This window comes from Apostichopus japonicus, chromosome 19, assembly GCF_037975245.1.
Source record: "Apostichopus japonicus isolate 1M-3 chromosome 19, ASM3797524v1, whole genome shotgun sequence".
Taxonomy (NCBI): Eukaryota; Metazoa; Echinodermata; class Holothuroidea; order Aspidochirotida; family Stichopodidae; genus Apostichopus; species Apostichopus japonicus.
Window position 1 is genome coordinate 2,042,642 of NC_092579.1, and position 16,375 is coordinate 2,059,016.

General features: G+C 35.7%; 1 protein-coding gene across 2 annotated transcripts in view; it reads left to right on the forward strand.

Moving 5' to 3' along the window:
• Positions 1 to 16,375, forward strand: part of LOC139960208 (uncharacterized) — a 42,525-nt gene that overhangs the window by 5,548 nt on the left and 20,602 nt on the right. For both annotated transcript variants that reach the window (XR_011790418.1, XR_011790419.1), the window contains exons 3-6: positions 516 to 8,055; positions 8,554 to 8,859; positions 9,459 to 15,250; positions 15,751 to 16,056. The gene's annotated coding sequence lies outside the window, so the exon portion shown is untranslated. The remainder of the gene's footprint in view (positions 1 to 515; positions 8,056 to 8,553; positions 8,860 to 9,458; positions 15,251 to 15,750; positions 16,057 to 16,375) is intronic.

A 16,375-nucleotide genomic window follows, 5' to 3' on the forward strand; every position in this document is an offset into this window, starting at 1 on the left:
CTCACAATGGTACACTAGACATTGTGAACTTAAAATATAAATAAAAACAAAATAATGAATAAAATATGTATTAGTTGTTCGTATAGTAGATGACATTTTCAAAGATGCATGAATACGTATTCAAGGATGACTTTTGGTAAGCTGTTATTATTGTCACGTCATAGTGCAACAAAAGGAAAATTTTGAGTGATCATATGTTTCTATAGCTATTACAGCTAAAAGTGCCATAGAAACACAACAGTTATCAGATGGCTTTTAACCGTCTGCAAAAGCTGAAGTCATCCTTTAATACATAATACCAGAGACATGAGTATGTATTTGTCTAACTATTTCAAGCAAGTTAAAGTTGATTTTTAGTAACTTGTTACAATCTGGAAAAAAAGATCACTGGCAGATGTTACACGGCTCTGATATCTGAGTCTTTTCTGGAGGATAAATTTGAATTTTGTCACATTTTTTTTATGATAACACTCTTTGTAGTTTCACCTCAACTATCTCATCCATCTTCCTTCAAGGTTTACCTGGACTACCATTCCTCATCCTATGCGTACTTTGTCCTCTCGTCCTATCAACATATCGGATGGTGATATTTCTCTACATTAGTGACTGCGATGTCAGCGTTTACAATGTAGCACAATCAGTTGTTGGTGTTATCTTCATGGTGAACTGGGGATTCCATGTATACATCTTCTATTTCATCCGCGTGTCCTTCCAATGTCAGTTAAATTTAGTGCTTTCCTTCATCAAAAAGTTTGAAAATGACATCTCGAGGTGCAGAGCAGTTGTACTTGATGTTACTGCAGATTTTGCATGTTATCATCAACTATGTGTTGTACTCAAAGTTACTGCATTTCCTGCCGCTGTTCTGGCAGTCGTAGTTAACATAACGACAGCGTATATGAATAATAAAAGCGACTGTGTCGTTATTGACAAACAAGGTATATTACTGTCACAACACATTGCAGTGTTAGCTTGGTCAGAAGTTGTTATGGCATTACTGCTATATGCCACAGCGATGGGTGGGTATAATGTTCATTACATTTGGGAAAATTTCGTGAGGAATGTTTTGGCGTTGAAAGTCAAAACATCAAAACTTCATAAAGAGCTTCAATTAAAAGAAGCAGAATATTTGCTAAAGGAATCTAATGTGTTGATAGTCACGATCATTTTCTCGATAACGGGAATCTTCGTGGGATTTCACTTTGGCGATCAAAGTGTCGATTTCTTGAACCCTTCCTGCAATGAAACATATCCGCACTATTCATGTACTTAAAATAGCTGCCATTCGTTTGGTTTCCATTCTATAAAAATTATGACTACTGTTTGTTTACTAATTGATCATTGTAGTACGAACACTTGGTGCTTATTTGACGTGCGACGAAAGAATAGTTCGAAAGTTAGAACGTTGGAAAATGAACTGACATGTAGTCAAGTTGTCTATGGAATAAGCTTTTATTGTAGTGCTAATTGAATAGTGTGTGTTCTATTGGAGCCATTGCAATCTGAACTTCTTCATTTTCCTATTCAAATTGTAATCAGGCATGAAGAATAGAACCTATGTTAGGTTTCTCTTCAATATTTCACATGACAATAAGAACATTTCTGGTGAGTGCCGTTTCAGAGAAATTTTTAGACTGATCAACATAATAATGCAAATTGAATTTGGCAAGCTTGCAGGCCAAGCCAATGTTGCAATGACAAAATGGAACCATGACATCATTTCGACGTTGGTATAGTTGGAGGTGGCTAGCAATGAATAACAGATATGTATGAAAAGAACACGTGCGGATAAACAGTTAGCGGTGGCTTGCAATGAATAACTTAAACGTATGTGAAAAAAACACGTGTGGGATATAGTTAGCGGTGGCTTGCAATGAATTAATTAAACGTATGTAAAATACACGTGTGGACTATAGTTAGCGATGGCTTGCAATGAATAACAGATGCGTATGTTAAGAACACATGTGGAGATAGTTAGCGGTGGCTTGCAATGAATAACATATACGTATGTAAAAACACGTGCGGATATAGTTAGCGGTTGCTTGCATGAATAACAGTTATGTATGTAATAAGCACATGTGGACATAGTTAGCGGTGGCTTGCAATGAATAACAAATGCGTATGTAAAGACCACGTGCGGATAAATATTTAGTGGTGGCTTGCAATGAATAACTTAAACGTATGTAAAAAACACGTGTGGATATAGTTAGCGGGGGCTTGCAATGAATATCTTAAACGTATGTAAATAATACGTGTGGGCTGTAGTTAGCGGTGGCTTGTAATAAATAACTTACACGTATGTAAAAAACACCTGTTGATATAGTAAGTGGTAGCTTGCAATGAATAGCTTAAACGTATTTTAAAAAAACACGTGCGGATAAATAGTTAGTAGTGGCTTGCAAGGAATAACAGTCACGTATGTAATGAGCGCATGTGGATATAGTTAGCGGTGGCTCGCAATGAATAACAGATGCGTATGTAAAAAAAACACGTGCGGATAAATAGCTAGCGGTGGCTTGCAATGAATAACATATACGTATGTAAAAACACGTGCGGATATAGTTAGCGGTTGCTTGCAAGGAAGAACAGTTACGTAATGAAATGATCACAAGTGGATATAGTTAGCGGTGGCTTGCAATGAATAACAGATGCGTATGTAAATAACACGTGTGGATAAATAGTGAGTGGTGGCTTGCAATGAATAACTTAAACGTATGTAAAGTCACGTGTGGGCTATAGTTAGCGATGGCTTGCAATGAATAGCAGATGCTTATGAAAAGAACACGTGTGGGTATAGTTAGCGGTGGCTTGCAATGAATAACATAAAGGTATAAAAAAAACACGTGTGGGCTATAGTTAGTGGTGGCTTGCAAGGAATAACAGGTACGTATGTAATGAGCACAAGTAGATATAGTTAGCGGTGGCTTGCAATGACTAACAGAAGCGTATGTACAAAACACGTGCGGATAAATAGTGGTGGCTTAACAGATACGTATGTAAACTCTTGTGGATATAGTTAGCATATACATATCATAGTATGTTGTAAAAGGATTTTCTTCTTTGGCAATCTGACCAGGAGAGAAACCATCTCATCTGCCTACAAGAAGATACTGCTAGGATGGAGAAGTTAAGCACCGTTCATTTGAGAAATAAAACCATAATAAATGTTTCATTAACAGACGATTCTCAACATTATCAACCCTTGAAATCGAAATGTCATGATCTACTTTGGATTTCAGCACTCGGCTTGTCAGAAAGACTAAACCTGAGATTTAAGCTTCATTCTTAATTAATGGAAGTTTGAGGGTGGACTTACTGTTTCTAAGCAATATGCATTTTCACTTTACTTATAATTACGACTTTTGAATCGTTTCAACTTGTACGACTGATAATGTACAAATTTGAAGCACAGACCCACCAGTGATAAGCATTAAGTTCGGCGAGTTAATCACTCAAAGGAGCCACTAACCAACACATCATCGTTGATATGTGATTGGAATATCTAACATGAACAACACCCCTAAATAGCTAAGAAATATTTCAAATATAACAGTTTAATGATCTTTTAATAACAAGAGTGTGAATTTGATCACGTCTAAATATGATATCATTAACTCCCATATGCTTGAAATGATGCTGCTTTTCTTTATTGATTACGAAGAGTATTTTCTGCAATGCAGATGGGCTCCAAAAATACTTTATTTAGAAAATTGAAGTTCTTAACTTGACCTTTTTATCATGATAGCAGTGGTTTCAATATCAACGCTGTTACCGTGAAAACAAAAACAAAATACAAGGCGAAATGGTAAAAGGCTCTCAGATCCTTGTAGTGGCCTGTATACCATCACATATATACAAAACGACAGCCTCATGCACAACTTGTAAACTAGGATATCTTCAGAACTGTCCAAACTTTGTCTCAGCTGTTTAGAGGAATTGTTCATGACAAAGCTACAAATGATGACTGTTGGGTTTGTGTGCCCATTAAATAGGATAAGCATTGTCATCGAGTACCTATGGGTGAATCTGCTGCATCATTCATTGAATGTAAGTTTATTCTATTATTGATTGGTTAACACCCTGTCCCTGGTAACAACCTACAAACGTTAATCTCGTTATCAGGGAAAATACAGTGTGGGGTTCGCGTGCCTGTTTTAGTTACCGAGTTATAACTTGTTACCGTTCCTATGTGGAAATTGTCCCCGGGTAGATCTGACAGTCCCGTGAATAATGCTTTTATGGCAAAACAGATTATTTTAAATCCTGGAATATGTGAATTCACAACAACAGTATTCACTCTGTGTGGATGGATAGTTATTCATTATGCCTCAGCCCTATGCTCATAGTATGTTCAAATCACCAGTTCAAAGACTTAGCTGGTCCACATAATGTGCCTGTGGTATTTTATCAAGAGCGGAAATATTTCATTTGTCAGTCAGAGTTAGATTAACCCACTCCCCTCTCTCTCCTAGGTATGTAGCTCAAGTTGAAAATGTAAAGATTGGTAGTAGCATAGAGGAATTGCTACTAGACAAAGACATTTTCTCTAAAATGAATCAATATTACTGTTTTTATTACTTTTTATGAGTTCGATATGAGTTAATTCTTTCAAGTTCATCGGTTGTTACTTGACATGGTTGATATCCGCACATTATGAGCTTTGCCAATTTAAACCAAATTGCTTCAACTTCACCTTGCAAGTCCATATTTGTAATTTTTAATCATTTACGTGTTAATTTGTGTTGAAATCTCTTCTTTATTTCCTTATTTCCTTGTTGTAGATGTAGAAAGTAGGAAAAATTGTGTTTGGGATTTGTAATGGTTTGATTTTAAGTTATGGGGTTATTATGTACATGTTTCCCGTTTAAGTTTCCAATACTCTCCACATTTTCATCTGCTGCTGACTTTAAGACATTTACTTGCAAAAATGTAAAAAAAAAAAAAAGTTGGCATCAGCATGAGATTTTTCCAAGTTTCTTCTTTCAGATATCTTGAGATTTTTAAATCGCAGAGATGTTTTCATTGTTTTGTCTGACCAATATTTCAAGGAAAGTGTTCAAAAGCGAAAACGATAGTTGCCAAACCATGTCTGAACGCGACACGAAAATATAAAGAGATATCATATATCTGGATTAGAAACCAAAAACGTGAATTATATGATCGTACGATTTTGAAGTAACGATCGTGTTATTGATAAATGAAAGGCACAGAGGCCATCCACTTTCGTTATTATCATAAAATACAATGAAGACAAGAAAACTTCAGCACTCACAAGTGAGAGACTGCTTATATCATATGTTTTCTCGAATGGAATTACTTGTTAGCCTAGTCTGTAAAATTATTTTGGCATGACCTGACACGACAATTCAATAATGTACACATGCTCGTTAACTGGTAGCTTTATGTTTTTTTTTTGCGTGTCATCAACTGGTTTATGTATTTATTGATACGTCAATTATATAGTATATGTAAATAGTAATTAACAAATAACAATACGCACTTATTCACAATAGCTCTTAATCTAATTAAAAATAGTTTACCTATTTCACTTTCTAACTTTCTTCAATTAAATACGGAGAACAACGTCATGATACTGAAAGCGATATCGAAAAGTCAGTAAACAATTTTATGAGCCAGTGAAGTATACAACCGCGAACAAGGAAGTTGTGCATACACTTACCGTACAAACGTACAAGGTATTCGGGAAAGCAATGCATTTTAGCTATGTTAGTAAATTCCCAACATCAAATATAGATTTAGAAAACTACGTCAATTACATCACAGTAGCAAAGCGAAGTCAAAGTAACTGCTAAGATAGAATTTTGAAGGTGAAAACCTTTTTAAGTGCACTGCAAAATACTGTGAGGTACCTGGCGTTAAGCTAGAGTGGCAATGGGGTTTGCGGGAAGGGCATTTGGCAATGGGGTATAAAATAATGGTAAGCAAGTAGCATGAGTTGTTGGCTTACATAGTCACCTTGAGAACCTTGCTATCCAGGTACCGGCATGTTACAAAATGAACATTATGTTACTGTACTTGTACACTTGTGATAGCTGGAAACAATGTAAGGGTGATCTGACGATGTTTTACTAAATCACGGTGGCAAGATATAGCCCATTCTTCATCTATATGATTGGTGTTATGATGTTCATAACGGCAACTTGTATATGCTTCTAGGTGCATTCAAGTAAAAGTGAACTCGGTGATTTTCCCATGCTGTCCAATGATATCTATCATCGCTTGGTAAAGTTGGTTAAAGAGTTGAAATGTTTTGTTCAGTCACGAACGTTTTTCTAACAAGTTGGTTTGGTTAATCCGACAGTAGGCTACATTCTGTCGGAATCTTCCCGGATTACAAATTCGATGTCGGCAATTAAGTAAGGTTAAATAAAAAATATCCAGGTTTTGGTAGTTCCAAGAGCATAGAGCATGATATGGGCGATGCATGCTATGGTTCATTCAAATCTCACAACAGCAAAATGTTAATTACAATTGACGATTTGGCTTATCTTTGTACTTTGTTGAAAGTTCTCTTTATAGTATTTTGGAAGTTCAGTTCCAAGAACAAAAGGCATTATCTGTGCGTTGCTTGATAAGGTTCATTCGAATCTCACAACAGGAAGTCGTTAATTAAGATTGGCGATATGACAAATATATTTCCTTTGTTGCAAGGGCATCTTTTTACTATTGAAAGAGTCAGAAATGATATATTACCTTATTATCACTTTGTGTTGAACCAGGCGCGTAGTCAAGGATGGAGGCGAAAGAGGCGACCGCCCCCTTCCCCTTGAGCATTTTTTTGTTATGATATCGATAGTAATTTCAAAATAGAAAATGCTTAGATGCAACTAATAAGGCCTGAGAAGTGCCATAACCAGCGATCTGGTTCGTCTTCGCTTCGCGTCAACCGATGGTGGCGCTACGCCTAGATAGTTGGCTTGCAGGTTTCGCCCCTCCCTTGGCAAATTCCTCGCTACGCGACTGATTACGCGGTAATCAACAATGTGGGTTCTTTGAATGTTCAATATGGGTCGATTTCTTCAGAGCAGTGTGCATGCGACACGTTTCTTCAATTGTATAGAGCTATGTAAGGAGGACATAAACGTAGACACCTAAGATTAACAGAAGGTATAGCTTGTTTGTGATTACATTGTGCTTTCAATTCGACGCACGTTGTATGGATTCGAAATAATATCTTCATTTACTTTTAACCTGACATCCTATCATTGTGAAAAACAATCATGTATTAGCAAGGCATTGTAAATGAGTTCGCGATGTGTCTAGATTAAGTCCTGAGTTTGCAATTTGAAAATATCTCTATTCGTGGCACTGCATGTTTACTGTTCACTAGTATTTTTATTCTGCCTCATAACTTCTTTTTATTGGAAGGCTTTTCGCTTGATGGTGTAATCAAAAGAAAAATTTAGTTTCACAATGCCGTTGTAATAGACATCTTATTCACTCTTTATTATACGACTGTATGAGACTAAAGTTACTATCATAAGTAAAGTCATGTTAAGTCCTTCTTTAGTTAGAATAACCTTCTGAAATCAGCGTCGCATTTAGTGACCAAACTGTTCTGAAACCTGATGGTAATACTTTGTGTCATAAGTAACGACGCTTTCACTTGCGTGTTGCAGATTGGTCTTAAGATTTCTAATTAGAACCACAGGTAGGGCAACCGTAATTTAAACGAAATGGATGACTTTGATATGCAGACCTTAATGTATAGAAAAACGAAGAAATGGCCAAATTTGTTTTGGTTTCTGATGAGAGTTTTAGGGCTTTTCTATCACCGAACTATTGTGTGCGATAGAAAATGTTACTCTTGCCATGTTCAAGACGTTTCGGATTTGTTGCTTAAAAAAGGGATGAACGGGATGGACGCTGATCTGAACTTTTATGTCTTAGCGTATGAATCATCCAGCAATGATGCAACCGACGAAATAATTAGTACAGAGTTACAAGTTCAAGACCGAAATAGATGCAGTACGTGCCAGACGTTATGGTGGAACTGTTTCGGAACACCTTCCCAGTACACTGATCGGGATATCGGTATGTAATCAAATCAAGTGTTTAGACTAATACAAAAAATCACCTTTATTTGTTATGACAAAATTCAGGTAGAAAAGTTGCTTCGCAATTGATTCTTTAAGATGCTCTTAAATGAGTAATTATTGCAATAACAATGAATTGTGCTTCAATAGAAAAGATATTCAATAATTATGTAGATAATTAATTTGTACACAAAACAAATTAAATATGTGATATTGCTAACTACTCTAATGCCTCGTGACTTGAATGTTATGCTTACATTTTACTTTGAAGATAGTATAAATATGTAAGAAGAATGGCCTTTATGAAAAAATAAAATGTCCACAAAGTCACCTTCATTGATTCTCATGCAAGACAATTGGTAAATGTGTAACTGCAAACCTTAAATCATATCTTGACGTACTGTTCTACAAGCTCATAGGGTCTATAAACGATGTCATTATTATTTACATCATTAATATGTTCGAAAACATTTGTTGCTTTTTTTATTTTTTTTAGGAATAAGTCAATGGGCTCAGAGATTGAACGGCGTTATTTCTTCCGGATGGTTGATGGTTGCTATAGCTGTTTTGGTCTATGACCTCGGCAGCTTTTTACTACCTCTATTTGGGAGTCGACAAGAAATCCTAAACCTCATGATGATGTTAAGCCTATATGTGTTGTTGGCCGTTCATTATATCTTCGCATTCTGCTCAAAACTGAGAAGTATCTTCAAGTCAGCAGTTCCTAAACTTGCCTGGGCAACCTGCCTAAATGCACGATATTTAGTTAAAAGAGCGCAGCTGTTGGATATGTCGAACAGAGGTTAGTGTCTCTCCTTCTCCCAAAGTAGAACCGAAACTGTCATTAAAATACGTGTTCAAAGCTAATCTAATATACTCACAATGGTACACTAGACATTGTGAATTTAAAATATAAATAAAAATAATGAATGAAAAACATATATCAGTTGTTCATATAGTAGATAACACTTGAAAAGATGCATGAATACGTATTCAAGGATGACTTTTGGTAAGCTGTTATTATTGTCACGTCATATTGCAACACAAAGAAAAGTTTGAGTGCTCATATGTTTCTATAGCTATTACAGCTAAAAGTGCCATAGAAACACAACAGTTATCAGGTCGCTTTTAACCGTCTATAAAGGTCAAGTCATCCTTTAATACACAATACCAGGAAAATGAGTATGTATTTGTCTTACTTTTTAATGATAGTTCAACTTAACTTTTAGTAACTTGTTACAATCTGGAAAAAAAGATCACTGGCAGATGCAATAACAAATTTATACACGGCTCTGGTATCTGAGTCTTTTCTGGAGGATAAATTTGAATTTTGTCACAATGTTCATTATGATAACACTCTTTGTGGTTTCACCTCAACTATCTCATCCATCTTCCTTCAAGGTTTACCTGGACTACCATTTCTCATCCTATGCGTACTTTGTCCTCTCGTCCTATCAACATATCGGATGGTGATATTTCTCTACATTAGTGACTGTGATGTCACTGTTTACAGTGTAGCACAATCAGTTGTTGGCGTTATCTTCATGGTCAACTGGGGATTCCATGTATACATCTTCTATTTCATCCGCGTGTCCTTCCAATGTCAGTTAAATTTAGTGCTTTCCTACATCAAAGAGTTTGAAAATGACATCTCGAGGTGCAGAGCAGTTGTACTTGATGTTACTGCAGATTTTGCATGCTATCATCAACTATGTGTTGTACTCAAAGTTACTGCATTTCCTGCCGTTGTTCTGGCAGTCGTAGTTAACATAACGACAGCGTATATGAATAATAAAAGCGACTGTGTCGTTATTGACAAACAAGGTATATTACTGTCACAACACATTGCAGTGTTAGCTTGGTCAGAAATTGTTATGGCATTAATGCTATATTTTACAGCGATGGGTGGGTATAATGTTCATTACATTTGGGAAAATTTCGTGAGGAATGTTTTGGCGTTGAAAGTCAAAACATCAAAACTTCATAAAAAGCTTCAATTAAAAGAAGCAGAATATTTGCTAACGGAATCTAATGTGTTGATAGCCACGATCATTTTCTCGGTAACGGGAATCTTTGTGGGATTTCAGTTTGGCGATCAAAGTGTCGATTTCTTGAACCCTTCCTGCAATGAAACATTTTCGTACTATTCTTGTACTTAAAATAGCTGCCATTCGTTTGGTTTCCATTCTATAAAAATTATGACTACTGTTTGTTTACTAATTGATCATTGTAGTACAATCAATATCGACACTGGGTGCTTATTTCACGTGCGACGAAAGTATAGTTCCAAAGTTAGAGCGTTGGAAAATGAACTGACAAGTAGTCAAGTTGTATATAGAATAAGCCTATATTGTAGTGCTCAATAAATAGTGTGTGTTTTATTGGAGCCAGTGCAATCTTAACTTCTTCATTTGCCTATGCAAAGGCATGAAGAATAGAACAGATATTAGGTTCCTCTTCAATATTTCACATGACAATGAGAACATTTCTGGTGAGTGCCGTTTTGGAGAAATTTTGAGTCTGAACAACATGCGCAGATTGAATTTGGCAAGCTTGCAGGCCAAGCCAATGTTGCAATGACAAAATATAATCCTGACATCATCATTTCGACTTGTATATATAGTTAGCGGTGGCTTGCAATGCATAAGAGATACGTGTGTAAAAAACGCGTGTGGATGCAGTTAGTGGTGGCTTGCAATGAAAAATAGCATAAACGTATGTAAAAGCACGTGTGGGATATAGTTAGCGGTGGCTTGCAATGAATAAGAGATACGTTTGTAAAAAACGCGTGTGGATATAGATAGCGGTGGCTTGCAATGAATAAAATTATACGTATGTAAAGAACACGTGCGGATATAAAGTTAGTGGTGGCTTGCAAGGAATAAAAGACACGTGTGTAAAGACCACAGGTGGATATAGTTAGCAGTGGTTTGCAACGAATAACAGATGCGTATGTATAGAACACGTGTGGCTATATATATAGTTAGTGTTGTCTTAACAGATACGTATGTAAATTCGTGTGGATATAGTTAGCATATACATATCACAGTATATTGTAACAGTATTTTCTTCTTTGGCAATATGACCAGGAGAGAAACCCTCTCATCTGCCTACAAGAAGATACTACTAGGATGGAGTAGTTAAGCGCCGTTCATTTGAGAAATAAAACCAAAATAAATGTTCATTGACAGACGATTCTCAACATTATCAATCCGTGAAATCGAATGCGGAGTTAAGAATATGACAATTTTTAGTTACGCGTTAATCCTTGTCAACTATTTTCAATGTCATGATCTACTTTGGATTTCAGCACTCGGCTTGTCAGAAAGACTAAACCTGAGATTTAAGCTTTCATTCTGAATTGATGGAAGTTCGAGGCTGGAATTACTGTTTCTTAGCAATTTGCATTTTCACTTTACTTATAATTACGACTTTTGAATCGTTTTAACTTGTACAACTGATAATATACAAATTTGAAGCACAGACCCACCAATGATAAGCATTAAGTTCGGCGAGTTAAACACTTAAAGGAGCCACTAACCAACACATCATCGTTGATATGTGATTGGAATATCTAATATGAACAACACCCCTAAATAGCTAAGAAATATTTCAAATATAACAGATTTAATGATCTTTTAATAACAAGAGTGTGAATTTGATCACGTCTAAATATGATATCATCAACTCCCATATGCTTGAAATGATGCTGCTTTTCTTTATTTATTACAAAGTGTATTTTCTGCAATGCAGATGGGCTCCAAAAATACTTTATATAGAAAATTGAAGTTCTTAACTTGACCTTTATATCATGATAGCAGTGGTTTCAATATCAACGCTGTTACCGTGAAAACAAAAACAAAATACAAGGCGAAATGGTAAAAGGCTCTCAGATCCTTGTAGTGGCCTGTATACCATCACATATATACAAAACGACAGCCTCATGCACAACTTGTAAACTAGGATATCTTCAGAACTGTCCAAACTTTGTCTCAGCTGTTTAGAGGAATTGTTCATGACAAAGCTACAAATGATGACTGTTGGGTTTGCGTGCCCATTAAATAGGATAAGCATTGTCATCGAGTACCTATGGGTTAATCTGCTGTATCATTCATTGAATGTAAGTTTACACTATTATTGATTGGTTAACACCCTGTCCCTGGTAACAACCTACAAACGTTAACCTCGTTATCAGGGAAAATACAGTGTGGGGTTCGCGTGCCTGTTTTAGTTACCGAGTTATAACTTGTTACCGTTCCTATGTGGAAATTGTCCCCGGGTAGATCTGACAGTCCCGTGAATAATGCTTTTATGGCAAAACAGATTATTTTAAATCCTGGAATATGTGAATTCACAACAACAGTATTCACTCTGTGTGGATGGATAGTTATTCATTATGCCTCAGCCCTATGCTCATAGTATGTTCAAATCACCAGTTCAAAGACTTAGCTGGTCCACATAACGTGCCTGTGGTATTTTATCAAGAGCGGAAATATTTCATTTGTCAGTCAGAGTTAGATTAACCCACTCCCCTCTCTCTCCTAGGTATGTAGCTCAAGTTGAAAATGTAAAGATTGGTAGCAGCATAGAGGAATTGCTACTAGAAAAAGACATTTTCTCTAAAATGAATCAATATTTTGTTTTTATTACTTTTTATGAGTTCGATATGAGTTAATTCTTTCAAGTTCATTGGTTCTTACTTGACATTGTTGATATCCGCACATTATGAGCTTTGCCAATATAAACCAAATTGCTCCAACTTCACCTTGCAAGTCCATATTTGTAATTTTTAATCATTTACGTGTTAATTTGTGTTGAAATCTCTTCTTTATTTCCTTATTTCCTTGTTGTAGATGTAGAAAGTAGGAAAAATTGTGTTTGGGATTTGTAATGGTTTGATTTTAAGTTATGGGGTTATTATGTACATGTTTCCCGTTTAAGTTTCCAATACTCTCCACATTTTCATCTGCTGCTGACTTTAAGACATTTACTTGCACAAATGTAAAAAAAAAAAAAAAAAAGTTGGCATCAGCATGAGATTTTTCCAAGTTTCTTCTTTCAGATATCCTGAGATTTTTAAGTCGCAGAGATGTTTTCATTGTTTTGTCTAACCAATATTTCAAGGAAAGTGTTCAAAAGCAAAAACGATAGTTGCCAAACCACGCCTGAACGCGACACGAAAATATAAAGAGATATCATATATCTGGATTAGAAACCAAAAACGTGAATTATATGATCGTACGATTTTGAAGTAACGATCGTGTTATTGATAAATGAAAGGCACAGAGGCCATCCACTTCGTTATTATCATAAAATACAATGAAGACAAGACAACTTCAGCACTCACAAGTAAGAGACTGCTCATATCATATGTTTTCTCGAATGGAATTACTTGTTAGCCTAGTCTGTAAAATTATTTTGGCATGACCTGACACGACAATTCAATAATGTACACATGCTCGTTAACTGGTAGCTTTATGTTTTTTTTTTGCGTGTCATCAACTGGTTTATGTATATATTGATACGTCAATTATATAGTATATGTAAATAGTAATTAACAAATAACAATACGCACTTATTCACAATAGCTCTTAATCCAATGAAAAATAGTTTACCTATTTCACTTTCTAAATTTCTTCAATTAAATACGGAGAACAACGTCATGATACTGAAAGCGATATCGAAAAGTCAGTAAACAATTTTATGAGCCAGTGAAGTATACAACCGCGAACAAGGAAGTTGTGCATACACTTACCGTACAAACGTACAAGGTATTCGGGAAAGCAATGCATTTTAGCTATGTTAGTAAATTCCCAACATCAAATATAGATTTAGAAAACTACGTCAATTACATCACAGTAGCAAAGCGAAGTCAAAGTAACTGCTAAGATAGAATTTTGAAGGTGAAAACCTTTTTAAGTGCACTGCAAAATACTGTGAGGTACCTGGCGTTAAGCTAGAGTGGCAATGGGGTTTGCGGGAAGGGCATTTGGCAATGGGGTATAAAATAATGGTAAGCAAGTAGCATGAGTTGTTGGCTTACATAGTCACCTTGAGAACCTTGTTATCCAGGTACCGGCATGTTACAAAATGAACATTATGTTACTGTACTTGTACACTTGTGATAGCTGGAAACAATGAAAGGGTGATCTGACGATGTTTTACTAAATCACGGTGGCAAGATATAGCCCATTCTTCATCAATATGATTGGTGTTATGATGTTAATAACGGCAACTTGTATATGCTTCTAGGTGCATTCAAGTAAAAGTGAACTCGGTGATTTTCCCATGCTGTCCAATGATATCTATCATCGCTTGGTAAAGTTTGTTAAGGAGTTGAAATGTTTTGTTCAGTCACGAACGTTTTCTAACAAGTTGGTTTGGTTAATCCGACAGTAGGCTCAGACATTCTGTCGGAATCTTCCCGGATTACAAATTCAATTTGAAAATATCTCTATTCGTGGCACTGCATGTTTACTGTTCACTAGTATTTTTATTCTGCCTCATAACTTCTTTTTATTGGAAGGCTTTTCGCTTGATGGTGTAATCAAAAGAAAAATTTAGTTTCACAATGCCTTTGTAATAGACATCTTATTCACTCTTTATTATACGACTGTATGACACTAAAGTTACTATCATAAGTAAAGTCATGTTAAGTTCCTTCTTTAATTAGAATAACCTTCTGAAATCAGCGTCGCATTTAGTGACCAAACTGTTCTGAAACCTGATGGTAATACTTTGTGTCATAAGTAACGACGCTTTCACTTGCGTGTTGCAGATTGGTCTTAAGATTTCTAATTAGAACCACAGGTAGGGCAACCGTAATTTAAACGAAATGGATGACTTTGATATGCAGACCTTAATGTATAGAAAAACGAAGAAATGGCCAAATTTGTTTTGGTTTCTGATGAGAGTTTTAGGGCTTTTCTATCACCGAACTATTGTGTGCGATAGAAAATGTTACTCTTGCCATGTTCAAGACCTTTCGGATTTGTTGCTTAAAAAAGGGATGAACGGGATGGATGCTGATCTGAACTTTTATGTCTTAGCGTATGAATCATCCAGCAATGATGCAACCGACGAAATAATTAGTACAGAGTTACAAATTCAAGACCGAAATAGATGCAGTACGTGCCAGACGTTATGGTGGAACTGTTTCGGAATACCTTCCCAGTACACTGATCGGGATATCGGTATGTAATCAAATCAAGTGTTTAGACTAATACAAAAAATCACCTTTATTTGTTATGACAAAATTCAGGTAGAAAAGTTGCTTCGCAATTGATTCTTTAAGATGCTCTTAAATGAGTAATTATTGCAATAACAATGAATTGTGCTTCAATAGAAAAGATATTCAATGATTATGTAGATAATTAATTTGTACACAAAACAAATTAGATATGTGATATTGCTAACTACTCTAATGCCTCGTGACTTGCATGTTATGCTTACATTTTACTTTGAAGATAAATATATAAATATGTAAGAAGAATGGCCTTTATGAAAAAATAAAATGTCCACAAAGTCACCTTCATTGATTCTCATGCAAGACAATTGGTAAATGTGTAACTGCAAACCTTAAATCATATCTTGACGTACTGTTCTACAAGCTCATAGGGTCTATAAACGATGTCATTATTATTTACATCATTAATATGTTCGAAAACATTTGTTGCTTTTTTTTTTTTTTTAGGAATAAGTCAATGGGCTCAGAGATTGAACGGCGTTATTTCTTCCGGATGGTTGATGGTTGCTATAGCTGTTTTGGTCTATGACCTCGGCAGCTTTTTACTACCTCTATTTGGGAGTCGACAAGAAATCCTAAACCTCATGATGAAGTTAAGCCTATATGTGTTGTTGGCCGTTCATTATATCTTCGCATTCTGCTCAAAACTGAGAAGTATCTTCAAGTCAGCAGTTCCTAAACTTGCCTGGGCAACCTGCCTAAATGCACGATATTTAGTTAAAAGAGCGCAGCTGTTGGATATGTCGAACAGAGGTTAGTGTCTTTCCTTCTCCCAAAGTAGAACCGAAACTGTCATTAAAATACGTGTTCAAAGCTAATCTAATATACTCACAATGGTACACTAGACATTGTGAATTTAAAATATAATTAAAAATAATGAATACAAAAATATATCAGTTGTTCATATAGTAGATAACACTTGAAAAGATGCATGAATACGTATTCAAGGATGACTTTTGGTAAGCTGTTATTATTGTCACGTCATATTGCAACACAAAGAAAAGTTTGAGTGCTCATATGTTTCTATAGCTATTACAGCTAAAAGTGCCATAGAAACACAACAGTTATCAGG